We start from the raw sequence: 16232 nt of genomic DNA, 5'->3' as shown, positions 1-16232 counted from the left end.
GCTGCGGCACGCAGTGCCTATTTATATCAGAGGCTCCGGCAACAGTCACCAACGCCGCACGCATTTTGAGCGAACGCGGGCAAAACGCCGATGGCGTCGACAACAGTTCTGCGTGTTGTTGCTACCAAAGCCGCTCACCTTACTTCGTATGACATTGCTGTGTTGCTATCGCATTCATTGCTTCGCCCTTAGGGCGAAACTGTGACATTTTTTTTCTATTTCTACACCTATTCGCAAATTTTTGTTACCTTATATTGCAGGTAGTCGTTGTTTCAAGGGAAGAAAAAGTTATAAAGATTCAATGCACATTTTGAAATCTATCTGAAGCGAAGCTTTCGTGAAGCGATCAATCAAATGCTATAAGTTCACCCGTTTTATTCCTGCGCATGTGGCGAAATGGAAACAGGCGCCCGCTCATTTGCGGTCACGCATAGCTTGCTACGCGTGGCGGTGATTTGAAAGAGCAAGTTGGCGTTGACACAGTAGAAGTATGCGTGCATATTTGCCCTAAACTGAGGCATGTATGACCCAGCATGCGCCGTCTTAATTTTTTTAAATTGATGCATGTGATGATTATGTGAAATAATGGAACATTAACCGGGATAGATAGATAGATAAAGACCTTTATTGAGGTCCTGAAGGAATCCGCCTCCGTTTTATAGGGGGAGGATCCCGGGCCGCTCCCACGTAGGGCGGGCAGGCCTAGCCTCACGGTGCGTCGTGGGCTTTCTGGACAGCCTGGAGTTGTAGCAGGACAGGGAAAGAAAACAAATCACCAGAACTTCCTCTGTCGATAAAATAGGGTTGGGTGAAGCTTGTGTTGTGTGCATCTGACCTTCGTGGTGATTTTCTTTCTTTCTCTCTTTCTTTCTCTCTTTCTCTCTCCCTCTTCCCCTATTTTCTTTCTCACTATCTTTCTTTCTCACCTTTTATCTCTATCTCTCTTTCTTTCTCTTTCTCTCTTTCTTTATTTATCTCTTTCTATCTTTCTTCCTTTCTCTCTCTCTTTGTTTCGCTTTCTCTCTCTAACTTTCTGTCTTTCTTTTTTGTCCCTGGTATGTGCCATTGAGCTTGGGTCATTTCTGCACTATCGCCAGTATCGGCCCACTTTTAGGCGTGACACCACCACCACGCCGACACTTGTGAGTCTATAAAGCTTCGCTTAAAATAAAGGTTAGAGCATCGGACACTTTTTATTGGGGATGGAGGTTTGACCTTTGCATCGGGCATGTACCAGAAATGTTTTACATATTCTGTTGTCCACGTTGTTCCGACGGTTGCTTTTGAGCCCGATTTGCTCAGCTCAGCAGCCAGATAGACCACTGATAACCTAGTGAACTTAGTTATGAGCTTTTTCGTAAGACAACATCAGCAGCAAGCAGCCACGGTCAGAAATATCCGCGAGACCTGATATCTATCAAATTATTATACTGTCAAATCCGGGTAAAATGTATCTGAGGGGCATCACAAAAAGTTCGATATATAGGTATTTCGATAGACAGACAGACAAGACAAGGCAGACAGACAGACAGACAGACAGACAGACAGACAGACAGACAGACAGACAGACAGACAGACAGCTAAATTTATTTAGGTCCTCAGGAACGATACTGCTCAAGGCGGTAGAGCAGCGGGCCGCTCCCAAAATAAAAATTTTATACAACAATTTTCAGGGGGATTGTACTGTTGTTGGTATACACAATATTTCGTTACATGTGGTTTTTTCGTAAGACAACATCAGCAGCAAGCAGCCACGGTCAGAAATATCCGCGAGACCTGATATCTATCAAATTATTATACTGTCAAATCCGGGTAAAATGTATCTGAGGGGCATCACAAAAAGTTCGATATATAGGTATTTCGATAGACAGACAGACAAGACAAGGCAGACAGACAGACAGACAGACAGACAGACAGACAGACAGACAGACAGCTAAATTTATTTAGGTCCTCAGGAACGATACTGCTCAAGGCGGTAGAGCAGCGGGCCGCTCCCAAAATAAAAATTTTATACAACAATTTTCAGGGGGATTGTACTGTTGTTGGTATACACAATATTTCGTTACATGTGGTTTGACATATCCGCGTTCGACTGTAACGAAGAACATAACTCCATAATAACACACTTTTATGCACAAATCTAACGCAGATTTTCGTGGTGCCGATACATCGTACAAGTATTACCTTGACCGAGGACACTATGTTAAACAATTGAATGGTGAGTCTTCACGATCGTGTAGTGTTTGACAGCGGAGATTGCGATTAATTTTCGAATTTTGAAAGACCTCAACACTTTTATGACATAGGGCATTTTAGAGGGCTGCTCAAACAACCAGAAAACATGTGTGGAAAAAGCTGGCTTCCATCGTAGGGTTGTCGTGTGTTCCTCACGCTTTATTCAGATATACGGACGCTCGAGGCGCATATGCGGCACCGCCGCCGCCGTGCTGTCCCGCTATCAATGGTGCAGTCGCCAACCGCGTGCAGAGGGTTCTGTACTCCGTTGCATACCTCAGGTGCAACGCTGTGGAATCATCGCAAGAGGTAAGGTCACAAAGATGTGTCACTCCAAGCGTTCCGTCTATGCTACGCTGCGCGCCAGCGGCGTTTACTCACGCCAGCATGCACGTCAGGCTGCTGCGACGTGCTGCAAATAAAAAAAGGAACAAAAAGCGAATTGATCTAAAACAACGCGTTAGCAGCCGTATGAGCACATGGTTTCTTTGCTCCCAAAAGTAAATTATTTTTAAATGCGTACGCATTTCTATGGTTACCCAACGAGAAAACTGTCCGAGTGTCCATCCGTCCTTACCCTAAGACGATCGCTTTCACGATAGAGCCAGCAGCAATGTTTTCGCCAGCGGTAGAAGAAGACGACGAACGCCCGAGCAATGGCACGAGTGTGTCTCTGTGACCACGTGACTTGTACAGTCAGGCACGCACTAGGCACACCTTTAGTAAGCCAGAACTGTGGAGCAGCCATGGCTTCGGATCGGAACGTCATCAACCCAACTGCGGCTGTATTCTGTAAGAGTCCACCTAGTGGACTGTCCACTTCGGCTGTCGCGATTGACTACAGCGGCACGCGCGAGAAGGAGCCAGCCAGTCTTCTTGTCGCGCGTACCGCTGTAGCCAATCGCGACATTCGAAGTGGACAGTCCACTAGGTGGACTCTTACAGAATACTGCCCCTGGCGCCGCCACCTGTAGTAGTTTGCCTGCCTGATCAGTTCACGTTGCGCCACCAGTAGCGTTGAGCGTGAGCACTCTACATCATGTCGTTACTATGAAATCCTTGCGCATCATTCAGATAACCACCTGAGGAGATTATACGTAAATTTTCTTTCCTCATTCAGAACTGAGCTTATCTAAAGAACATTTTCATAAAAATAGGTGAAAAAACACCGAAGTATTTCAAAGTGCGAGCGCAGCCACTGGAAAAAGTATCTATATCGTCTACAGCGTTGCGCCGGATGTATGAAACAGGGTATGGAGACGCTGAGTGCTTTTGCTTGCAACAAACACATGAAAACCAAGTGTGCACGCTGTCAGTCTCCGCACAATCGGCTCGGCGGCGAAGCCAGGCCATCGTTCTACCTTCCGCTGCTGGTATAGACATTGTGCGCACGCACGCAGCGAGCATACCAGCGCCCCTTCTGAGCTTGTATGTGCACATGCACTGGTCGCAGCGGAACGCACAGTAAACTTGGAGCTCACGTCATCTTACATATCATGGGGCACAGACTAACACCGAACGTTTTTGGCAGTGACACGTTCCTCAACACTCCAGCATTGTGAGGAGCCTTGTCGCTTCCGGGAGCTGTTCCTTCTGTAGTAGACTTGGGATATGGGTTAGTTGGTACATATTCTTGCGAAGTTACACCAGTCAAAAATGAAGGACAGAGAAGAGACCTGGCACACACAGCGACTAGCACACACAACGATACACACAACGTAACAATGACCAGTGGTGGTGTGTGCCACGTCTCTACTCTGTCCTTCGCCTTTAGACTGGTTTAAATTTTCTGTTCCTTCTATTCAGCCACGTTTGCCTTGCATCCTGTTTCACTGCAGTCATGTCTCACCCACGTATTGTTAGAACACTGTCCGAGGAATCAAAGCGAAACGCTAAATCTTGCTGCACTATCAAGGTTTCGCCCTTCAGACGATAGCTCTACACAATTTTCTAAGTGACTACAACACTGAAATCGTCATTCAAGATTTAAAACGGGGATATTTATTTTTGCACGTTTTCCTTTCTTTTCACAGGCACATACAGCTGTCCAAGGTTACAGGACTGTGCCGCTGCTTGCCTCATGGAACACAGGGCCACTTTTGCAGTTTGTGGCCGGAACCCACCAAATCTCTGTTACTGCTACATAAAACGACATTGAAGTGAGCAACATACAGTTGCAGAAAACGATGAAAACATTAGCGCCTGAAACGATGAAAACATTAGCCCCAGCGGGCCGAAGACGCCGCAAGAGCCCAATGGCTCAGGTCGTCATCTAGGTAGAGAGGCCGAGGTCTCGCAAATCTGCTAGACAAATAAAGTTTATTCCTCGTCCTCCTTTGGAACTTGACCAGGCCACAGCGGGAAACACTCATTCACCATATAATAATAATAATAATAAAACACTGATCAAGCAAGCAGAAGTATCAACGTAATTAGATAGTTTTAAATTAGTATTTATATATTGGATATGAAAAGATCACAAGTGAAAATTGGCAACAACAGCTTGCCTCAAAGCCTAATGGCACTGCATATTTCGAGACATTATACAACCATAGCACGACAGTGCATTGGTTATAGTAGAAACAACCATGCATAACATTCTAAATCAAGACATCAATAAAAAAATCATAAGCCATTCCACCCTGTGAATGTGGATGGCCACCTTCACAAAGAGGTCAGTGCTGCGCCTGCATTACAATGAGGCCGAATCGCAAGAACGCCCGTTGACCGTTCATTGGGGTCGCGTTAAAGATCTCTTGGTGGTAAAAAAACATTTATCCGGAATCCCCACTATGGCGTACCTGATAATGTAAGCTTTGTTTTGGCACATAATACCCCAGAATTCAATTAAACGGGATGTGTCATTTGCATTTGGCCATCCCTGGCCCTTGCACCAAAAAAAAACCCATGCATCGTCATCATCAAAATATTTTCAATGTTCCAAATTCACATAAGTCGTACATTCGTACATCAAATTTGGCCGATCTAGATACTTTAAAGGATGCAGTTTCTAGAAATTCGAAAGTTATTTTTGATGCTGAGTTACAGATTTGTAAATTGCGTACTTGAACTTTGTTTTTAGATAATTGAATTCCGGCAATTCTTGTGAAAAATGGCATGCCCTATTAGGAATTTTATTTTCTGCAATCCCTTTAATGTACAGTGCTCAGATATTGAAACGGGATCTGAGACAGCATGGCGATAGCCGCTTGTTGCGCCACTGGTGATCGCTGAAGGGGCCGAATCCAGTAACGATGCATCAAAAGCTTCTCGATCTCATGTGACACAAGAATGCATCATCTCAGTGTTATCAGCGCCCACCGGTGGCTCAAAAAAGTTCCGGCCGCCTTATTGTCCGAGATCACGTTTCCATCGCTGAGCACTGCACCTTTCTCTCTTAAATGCAACAAATTTCATTCAAATCTATTCAGTGGTTTTGTCACAAAATAATTCTTGCGTTTTTGATGTATTTGAGCAGCCGGCATCGGAATAGTCCCGAGCTAAAGCTTCCTCTTAATGCGTTACGTCGCTTCTGTAGGAAACACGGAACACAACGCTGTCTATACGCAAGCCCTCCGTCACAGTGGTACACAAATAAAAAAGAAAAGCATTCGATTCCCGCACGGGAATCAGCAATTACATCAAAGGTCGTATTTCAAAACAAGCGCTACGCATCCTAAACCAAGCCCCTCACTCACTTGAAAAGCAAATCACTCTCGTCTGGTTCCCAGCGCACGCTGGCGACGTACATCCGCACCTCACCAACCTCAACCAGGTCGCTCACTCCGTAGCACGAGGCCTTGTCAACCGTGCCGGAGACAGCGGAGGTGCACCCGCGGAACGCGATCGCCTCACCAGCTACAACGACCTCACGAAATCATTGTATCTCAACAGAAGAACCTTCCCCATCCATCATCACAAGCTAAACAGAGCACAGGCAACCACCCTTCGCCTGTTACAGACAAACACGTACCCCTCACTAACACGTTACCACAGGATCTACCCGGACACCTACCCTAGTAACATTTGCAAGATCTGTAAGACTGAGGCAGCATCGCTTCCCCACATGCTATGGGAATGTAAAACAAATATCCGACACATAATACCGTGACCCTCTCGTCGAGATGGCACGCCGCCCTGCGCAGCTCCCAACTCGACGACCAACTCTGGGCTACCCAGCAAGCCTGGGAAGCGGCGAAGAGGCAAGACCTCGATGTCCCCACGTGGGAGGCCTAGGCCCAGCCAAATAAACTGCTGGTTTAAATAAAAGATTGTTCCTCCTCCTCCTCCTCCTAAAAAAATTCTACGGAAGCTTCACGAGGTCATTTATGTCGGCAAGACATCTCATCCGGAATGCCGACGAGCTGTCTGGCGTGGTGTGTAGCAAAATCGTCAATTTATTGCCAGTCGAGCAAATAGCTGGCCATATTCGAGATAAGGCTGCTACTTAACCACACTCGTTTCCAAGTGCCGATGTGTTGTAACAGTGTCAAGGTGTCCGTCTTTTTATTGCCTTATTTCGTTGTGCGTAATGGCGTACGTCGTGGCGCGAATTTCGAATTCTTTTCGCCACGTGATAGCAAAAGAAGGAAACTGAACGAAATGTCCCTAACTCCTGCATATGTGCTGGGGATGTATTCACGACTTCGACGAAGTTTAGTTTGGTTTGTTACCGTGATTAAGAAGAAATTGCTGTCGCTGACCAAGTCAAGGTGCCGGCTGCTGTTCTGGCGTACACATGGGATACTGGGTAAGGGCCGGAATAGACAGCTTGGCGCTGGTTGCTGCCTAACCTTAACGCTCCTCTACATTTCAAACGTAGCGAAAGGTTTTGATCCAGTTGCCGCGCCCTGTGATAGGCCGGTTGGCGACACGTGACCTTTTCGCCTTCGCGCCCCACCCAAAGGGTCCAGCAGTGGTCGCTGTGCCGGCGGAATGCTCGGGTGTTCTTGGTTTTCGAGCGTGCCTTTGGACGATTTTGGTAAGCAGACAGCAGTTTACGCGCCTCTGTTGCATTGTAGTAAACTAGAAGTGCCTATGCACCTGGGGGATGCTTGAGCGGATGCAGGAATTATGTGTTTGAAATGAACGTTTGCAGTATGATATGCTACTATGCCGGGCTGCTGTGCCTTCGGTTGCCGCAATCGTGCGGAGGACGGAAAAAGTAATTTTCCATTTCTCGCGGTAACAACAATATCAGCAGAAGGAACTGTCTGTGCTTTTTACTCTTGCATGTACTAAGGTTCCGTGCCATGCTTCATTGTTCCAGCGGCCATAAGAAATTATAAGCTTAAGAATCAACGAGCTGTTTTTATTATTGTGTTGGTCAGTGAAGTGCTACAGGACGCTGTGGACAATGTTGCTATTTGCTAACTGCTGTTCTTTTATTGTACTCTACTATAGGACATGCTTCAAATGATTGCTTCCCGTTCAAAGAAAAAGTTTGTTCTGCATTCGCGCAGTAAAAGCCAATTTTTCAATATGTGTTCCTTCATTCTCCTGCATCTCTAGAAAAAACCCACCTAACTCAGCTTTTCTGGCTATAGTCTGCTTTTAGAGCCTATAGGTGTAGAAATTCCCCAAATCTATTTGTAAGTTCATTGGCTAACATTGCAAACATACCTTTATATCTGCGGGGATTGCAAAGGTACATGGGTATGGAGGTGGTCGGGGTAGTGAAATGGTGAAGGCTAGCAATAAATCACTTTCTTTAAAAACCGCCACAAATCATTATCGGTGCCTCATAGACACTACTAGACATGCTGTATTTCCTAGTTCTTGGAAGGTGCTCAGGTTGCTGATAATCCACAGATGCAGTGCAACTTTCTCCTAAGTAAAGCTATTAGAGTACTTTAGAGACAAAGCAACCTTAGGTTGAAAAGACCGTGTAACCGTGGGAATACTGCCGAACACTGAAAAACGCAATAAAACCGATAATCGCGCGTAATATGCACTGCGCACTATTATAGCGCTCGGTGCGCATTGACATTTCTGAAAGTTGCAGTGAGCTCACAACCTCCCTCTTTTTGCGAACTAGGAAGCAAGCACTATAAGGTGACCCAAATATAATATCTACTTCAAGTTACGCTCAAGTTAAACACCTGCAAACAACGAGTGAAATAAAGATGCCCTGTATGACCGCCGCTTTAACGTGCACCGGGCTCATTCAAGTTATTGTCTCTGTCGTTTGAAGTTGTCTGAGCAGATTAGGCCACAAATGTTAATAATTCACCACTTCAAGCGCGCATTGAGTGCGGTTTCAGGCGTCCGCAGAATGCACGAGAGCGATCGGCGCATCGTCTGCTAGCGCTGCTCCTCGGACCCCTCGAGAGGGCGCGCGTGTAGTTGTCGCTACGTTAGAAAAATGGAGGAGCCTTACCTAACCCATTAGACAACTTAAGTTAGTGGGAAGGTTCTTTTGTGTATGTGCCTTAACAGAGGACTTGGACTTTGGATATGTTACAATGCCATACGCCCATTATTATTCAATACGCCGCATTAAATGCACCAAGGTGTCAGACAGGTTGAGTAATCCTGAAGAGGCCCAATAACAATGTTTTATGAAGGCCTGAAATGCATTTGGAAGTAACGAAGCCCATAATAGCAACACTACACAGCAAGTATTCTTTAAATTCTTTTCATAGGTGGCGGAGGAATCGGCCTTCCAAGACCGACCTTCATCCTCTACATGGTGCTTCGTCTACTTCTTCTACGGCTTCCACTGCGGAGGCTTCCGTGGGACGGGGCTGTTGCCCGCAGCCTTCCACTTACTGAACGTCCCCGTGGCTACAGGTCTAAATTTGCTTTTGAGAAATCAGTTCTGACGAAGCCCGTAAGTCGCATGAAAGTTTATCAAAGAGAAAAAATTTACATTCATCCGACTGTTGCACTAAGATACACGACATCCTGGACCAGGACTTTTTCAGTGTCACGAGCAGTGACACTCTTTGTTTCTTGCGGAGCCACTTCCGGTTAGGGACCGACTTCCGGTTTGTCAAAGAGGTGGGACGAAATTAAAAAGAAACCATAGAAAAATAACAAGAGGTCGATATTGATGGCTCTACTTATGGTTGATCATATATATATATATATATATATATATCAGAGCACGCGCTTAATGCAGTAAATAGCTAGTTAGGTGTACGGAATAATTAGAAACAATTAAGGAAAATCTAGCTGACATACACCACAGCACACAATCATACACTTTAGATACCCGCCACATCAGTACAGGTTGCCGTGAAACCTCCGAGACCAGAAGTGACGTCATCAATAATGTCACATTCAAACCAGGGGTACCCGCTCATTACTAATTGAAATATAAACAAGCTAATCATAGCTACACACCACTTGACATAGAGTAAAAGCCTGCCTAACAAAGCAGAGGGGTTGCGCGACTTCCTCCTCTTGCTTCTCCTCTCCCGGCATGCACCTGCTGCGTCGCTTGCTCACGCGCACCAGCTGCACGCTGGCCCTTGTTACACGCTGTCACGTCAGCAGCGGAGGGGCGCGTTAGGTGCGCTTCATACGCCGTCCGCTAGGGGGCTACGCGTCGCGCCCTCGTCGCCCTCCTTCGCACCCTCTCCCGCTCCTCTGTGCGTGGCGGTTTCCCGCCAGTTCCGTTCGCTCGCTCCTCTAAGTTCGGTTTCCCGCCCTACACCAGGGTACACCAACGCCGAGGTGCGAGTGCCACTAGCAGACACCTAAGTCAAGGATTAGAGACGTTTCATTTTTTTTTCTACGACTGCAAAACTTTCTTTGTGAGAATCCCATGTGGATTGCATTTGTAGCTTCGCAGTACAGTCGGGTGGACAATACCTTTTCTCGTTCAGAAATTTAGTTTTGGATGCTTATGTAAACGCCAGCACTTCAGGTTTTCGCACGTATGGTACGATTAACCCGGAGACTGTCGTCAACTTGCGGTTGAGTTAATATAGTTCACAAGCCATGTTTAAAGTCCCGTTTGTAGTATTTAAATGTCTCGTTTGGGAAACAGAATTTTTCGCATTGTGCCCTACTGCACCAAATTTACGCATGCAATCTAGACCATGCGATAAGTCTCATTCCGTTCGTATTAGGCGGCAGATGAGTGTTAGTCACAAAAAGAACGTACCTTTCGGCGCTTAGACGCTGGCTTTTCGATTTACCATAAACAGACTATACAAGGCTGCGCGTGTACCGATAGCAAGTGCCAGCGCTTTCCAGCGAAGCTGGTGTTGCTCTGAAAAATGTAATTCGCCCGTTTTAATGGTTTTCAGAAAAAACTAGCTATCCCGGCAAAAGTATATTTTGAGTAAATAAGGAGAATAGCTTCGAAAGTACTCTCTTCCATTACTTCCTTGCCTAGATGTGGACTCGAAGTATTAGCCCCGCACCGTTTGCGCGAGGCAGCAGCGGCGGATTAAGTTATGATATTGCTCACTTGCATTAGGTTAATTTCATTAGAAAGCAATATGAAATTATTTGTGGGCGGGTACAAGTCTGGGGGGCTACAGTATTCACGACCGTCAATTGAATAAAGAATAAAATTGCATTCAATTTTAACAATGGTCGCATTCATCGCTATTTCCGCACAAAGAAACTAACAACTTTACTTCTAATACGTTTTATTAAGAACATTATTCACATTAAGTGCACGATATCCTTTTGCGTCAGAATTTGAACGCCAGGTGGCGAAATATGTCTAGGCGTGTTTACGTTTTACTCTCAGAGACTGGTGCGGAGAAGCTGTATTCAAACACCGGAGGTTAGACAGCTTCGCTTGCTTGAACGAACTGTAAAACTGCCTAGGCAGACAATGCAGGTCATGCAGAGCGAGTTTCACCTGCGACTGCTGCCACTGGGCAGTCTGCAGTCGTCAGTTTCACAGGATGGTCGATACCCCGTGCAGTCTGTCATTAAGAATGGTGAATTGCCACATGGACGACGCCTGAATTCTTCCATTGGCACCCAACGCAGTAAACAATTCTGCTGCTATCCGGTGTCGTAATGAAGCTAAACTTTTTGCAAACCATTGAAACCTACCGACTTGGGCTCCTGAAGGTTGCGCATTGTCGCCTATATTGGGACGCGGTAGTGACAGTAAACAACCATAGCAGCAGAACGCAGGTCGAGAAACTATCTGCTTATTTGGCGAACCTGTGCCCAAGAAACTTCAATATAAATTTAACACCCACACGCTTATATTTTCGTAAATACCAGACTTGAAAAACAAGGTTATGATTACGTACAAGTGTTGACAGCTGTGATAGTCGAAATAAGGCTGATACAATATTACCATTTTCTTTTTTTTGAAATTAGTAGCACGGAGAAATGACAGAGCTAGATGTTAGGCGCTACATGGGCCCTATATACTTAAATGATTATGTACGTCTCTGCCCATCTAGGTGGAGCTTTACTCTGGTCATCTGGAGGAAACGATTGGAGATGTCTTCTTGGCAGACATATATTTTTATTAAGCTACTGCTTGTGCGGAGCCTGCGAAGCTTCAACCGACCTAGCTATCCCTAACTCAAGAAGTATAGGCACCTGATGCTACGTGTTGCGAAAGAAGCTGTCGCAATGGCTCGATGGCAATGACGTCATGTTGTTCCGTATGAGGCCGCTTGTCCTACACCCAGCAGCGGCGAATTAACTTCGCTGAAGGCGGTACACTGAGACGCTTGTGTGCATAGATTTAGGTAACTGATTATGAATCTCATGCTGCTAAATTTCATTTAGATTTCCTCACTAAGGCGTTCTAAGCCCATGTGATGCTTTTGGACATCAATATCGTAACGACATTTCAATAAGACCGAAAATGTTTCAGTGTGGCAATATTTGCATGGTTGCTGCAAGGAGGGATGTGGGGGATGTAGTGGTAATATTTATTGAATTTACACATAACATTCAGAAATATGCGCGTTTTGAATCCTAGAGTTATATCCCAAGAATTCAGCCCAATGCTTATTAATCTGTGGCTTCGGAGGAATCAATTACATGCAGATAAACAAACCAACTTTGTGACAGTAGATATGTTTACGAAACCAAGTGGTTTAATTTTTGGTCATTTATACACATTACGCCCTTTAGAGTGCGTTTTATTTGACCTCCATGAAAGGCCATTTTGGTACGTGAAATTGACCTCAGTGTGCTACATTGGCGTATTTGCAAGTCGTCAGCAGTAAGGCATGCCGGAATATTATCACCTTTGAGCAGGCGTAGCCTAAACATTCCAGCCGTCAGCAAAAATGTCAAGCCGGCAGGAAGAAACGCATGCAGACATTGCTTAGCTGCGCAGTGGCGGCCGATTTTTCAACAGACCGCTGTACGTAATCTAGATTTAAATGTTGTAGCCTCCAATAAATTGATGACAATGTTCACATAAACGAGGTTGCAAAACTACAGCGCTGAGTCTAACTTTAATCATAGAGGGAACATGGAGCCTGCATGCAAATGGACGACGAGGACCTGCGAAAAAGAGAGGACACACCGTGGTGACACATTTGCTGAGATCATGTTGTGCAGACGGCATGGGATAGTGATCTAGAACCAGCAGAATATCGATGTACCTCGACTGCCTAACAGCTCGTGCAGCTAAATTAGGTGCACGTGGAGAAAGGCAGGGGGTCTGCATAAACCATGTGTTTTGACTTGTAACATCACTAGCCATATTTTGGCTTGTGATGTATAAGTTCCATATTTGCCTTAATTTAAAAAATAATGGATGCGCCGTGGGTTAAAGGTGCGTGGTTCCTGTGCCAATTTCCGTAAGATTAAACAACAATGTCAGTGGTCCTTGAAACGTATGTGGGAATGTGTTGATTTTGAAAAACACATGTACTGGGTAAAAAGAAATTCAGCTAAAATTTACAAATGAGATAAAAGTAGAAATGCAAATGTCCGGCATCTTGGTATCCAGTTGTCCATGGCGTCCACAAAATATCATTTGCGACGGACGTCATTGAGCGCATACAGACAGCGTCATCGCACTATCGATTTATGAATTTTTTTCTTCTATTATTATCATTATCATATATGAAGAGAGACCTGAGCAAAAAAAAACCTATAGAACGTGCCTTGAAGTATACTTCAACATGCATTTTTTTCTTGGGTGAGTTGGTGCTTGCCGAATGACATTAAGTCTCCTCTTCCTGATCTGTCTGTTCACGCATTTTTTTTTCGGTATTACTGCACTAAAAAACACGTGGCTTCAACTTTTTCGATCCCCGACATCACGAACGGTGAATGGCAGCATAATAAATGTGTACTAAGGCTAATAAAAGAAAAAGGAATCGTGAAATAAACAATGCACAAAAAGCGTATAAAGTCAAAAAGAACAAGTGCACTCTATTATTTCAACGTTATTGTTAGCGTTTTATTCATAAAAAAAGAGAACCTCTAAGTAACACTCCTAGTACTAAAAAAATACGCCGTTGAACAGCACTGGAGTGAAGTGGAATATACTCGTATAGCTGTTTTTGCGTCAATGTAAACAAGTTGGTATTATTCGCTCGTCGTCCGCTGCTAGCTATGGGACTTGCGAAATTGTTAATTCATTATTGTGAGGTGTATTTTCTGGTGGATAATAATTATCTCTATTATAATGGTATTGCTCCTAACCTTGTGAAAACCCTTTTGCAAGCACATTCCAAAGCATGACACTTTCCAGAGAAGATCCGACAATAAACTGGACCGCAATATCATCGTTCGTTTCAGCGCATTAATCCGAACACACTATAGTTCGTTTCAATATGAACAGCACTGTGGAAGTCCCTTTGACCATTCTAAGTTTTGCGTTTAAGCTTTCCAATATTCTCCTCTTTGGTATTTCGATTGTAGCTTTCAGCTTTGCTTTCTTGAACGAACTGTAACACTTCCTACGCAGACAATGCGGGCCATACAGACCCTTTCGGCTTGCGACATCGTTTTGCGACATCGTAGAGAGGTAGTAGAATAGTACCTGTAAGTGCATGTTTGAGCAGGAAAGCACATCCTCCCTCACATTGCGCAAACATGCATCCGCATGTTGTGAAAGAGTGGCAGAGATGCTCCAGCAAAACGCTATTTGGAACGAAGCAAAGAGGGCCCGCATATAAGCAAACACTACTCATATTGTTCAGATGCAGAAACAATGCTCTGATGCGTAAGCGACGCACATTGTAGCTCAACGCCGGAGGCGCCCTACGTGGCGCTGCAGGAACAGGAGGACCAGGCCAAGCGGCAACCACTCGACAAAATCCTGCAGACATTGTGCCCGCTGAGAGCTTGCCGCGGTACGGGAAGGTGAGGTCAACGCATGACCACAACGCCGACATGATCCTTTTCGTCCTCATCCAGTTCTCTCTCTTCATGCTCGCACACGTCACACTACGAGTGTTTACTTGGGTTATATTTACTGCAATTTAAACTGCTGCTACAGCTACGAGCCGTACACTTCGTGTAACATTCTGATATGTGCCTATCGCATTCATTGCTGCACCCTCGTGGCGAAACTATGACTTTGTACTGGATAAACATCTGTGGCTCAACGCGGTATCAGGCAAACCTCTTTCATGGACAAAAAAAAATGACAGCAGATCCACGAGGTGAATGATGATGAGTGGGCGAAGCTCCGGAGGGAATCATCGGATCTCCCGCTTAAGGGGACGCTAGCACAAACGCCTTAGAAACGTGCAGTACTCTCTAGTAAGGGGGAGCGGCCACAGCGTCTTACGCAGCCATTTACACATGCCGGAACGTGCACCGCGTTTGCCGACGCCATCACATGACTGCTGAGAGAGTATACCCCCGTATTCATAAACGCTCCTCGACTTCAACTTGACTTGCCACCGCTTTGGGCAGCGCGTTCGAAACGCGTTGAAGGTAAGGTGGAGAGGCCACAGCGTCTTACACCAGCTTCTTACACGGGCCGTAACGCGCTAGCACAAACGCGTTAGAAACGCGCTAGAAACGCGGCCTTTCGTTAATGTTGGGTATTTATAGCCATCGTGGTGCGTTTGTCATGTCCGCTTCGTGGCGTAGTGGGCTAACGCCGCGCGCTCGGAAGCGAGGGGTCCCTGTTCGATCTCCGCGCTACGGACACAACTTCGGAATTTTTTTCTCATTTTTCTCAGACTGGTTACACACTACTACTACTACTACGACGGGGACGGAACGGGTGCCGCTATAAGGAGCTTCGCCCCTAAAAAGGAACATATTGTTACGGGTTATTCTGTTAGGAGAGGGTTTATTGGGACCCGACGTAACCGATGGCTTTGAACGCCAGCCTATAGGTTTGCTTGCTTGCTTGATCCTCATCCGTGGCGCTTACCCACTGCGGGGGATTGGCCATGAAGCCGGCGGTTAAAGGTTAAAGGGAAGGGAGAGACGGAAAAAAACTAGACGAAAAAGTAAATCAGGGTGAAGTATAGCGTTTATGATAATTTGGAAGGGACTAGGTTCCTTGATCCCTTCGCAAACGTCCTTTCTTCCACACCTCTTATCTGCGTCCACTACAGCTTATGGCAAATACCGAAATAACAAGACTTTCACGCTTGTAACAATATAATAAAAGTTGGACAGTGATTGCTAGTATCATTCATAGTACAGACCGTGTGAATCATAATACGTGTGTAACAATTAAATCGTCAAAAGCAGACAAAAGAGTAGTGCTACACGCGTGGGTGTTGTAATAACGCTAGAAATAACAGAGGACTGACGCGTTAGATAATGCACGAGTCGATGTATGTCGTCAATCATTTATGCTTTAGTCACTACCCAAATGCACTTCCTAATTGTGCAAGAATCAGCTCTAAGTGTTCCAATAATTTCTAATAATGTCATGCGTTCCCAGAAAGTAGTCCATAGACCACAAAAAAGAGGCTACTGTCAGAATTTACGCTTAACAATTTGTACTGTGACGTGACAAGTAAATTCCTCAAGCAACGTACAAGTCATGCATGCTTAACTTTAGTGCTGCACCGTTCTCTCGCTTGATGGTACGATTAATCACGGATTCACAGTCACGGACTTCGTCA

At 45.3% G+C, this 16232-nt stretch overlaps 1 long non-coding RNA gene across 1 annotated transcript; it reads left to right on the top strand.

Annotated features, from left to right (window-relative positions):
* Window positions 1-1079: 1079 nt before the first annotated feature.
* On the top strand, window positions 1080-4694 carry LOC125939956 (uncharacterized). Its single transcript, XR_007463199.1, has 3 exons — window positions 1080-1142; window positions 2150-2218; window positions 4269-4694. It is a non-coding gene; the product is annotated as an uncharacterized LOC125939956 (long non-coding RNA).
* Window positions 4695-16232: the final 11538 nt, after the last annotated feature.

This window comes from Dermacentor silvarum, chromosome 9, assembly GCF_013339745.2.
Source record: "Dermacentor silvarum isolate Dsil-2018 chromosome 9, BIME_Dsil_1.4, whole genome shotgun sequence".
Classification (NCBI taxonomy): domain Eukaryota; kingdom Metazoa; phylum Arthropoda; class Arachnida; order Ixodida; family Ixodidae; genus Dermacentor; species Dermacentor silvarum.
The sequence above is the reverse complement of the archived record's forward strand: the minus strand, read 5'-3'. Positions and strand labels throughout refer to the sequence as shown.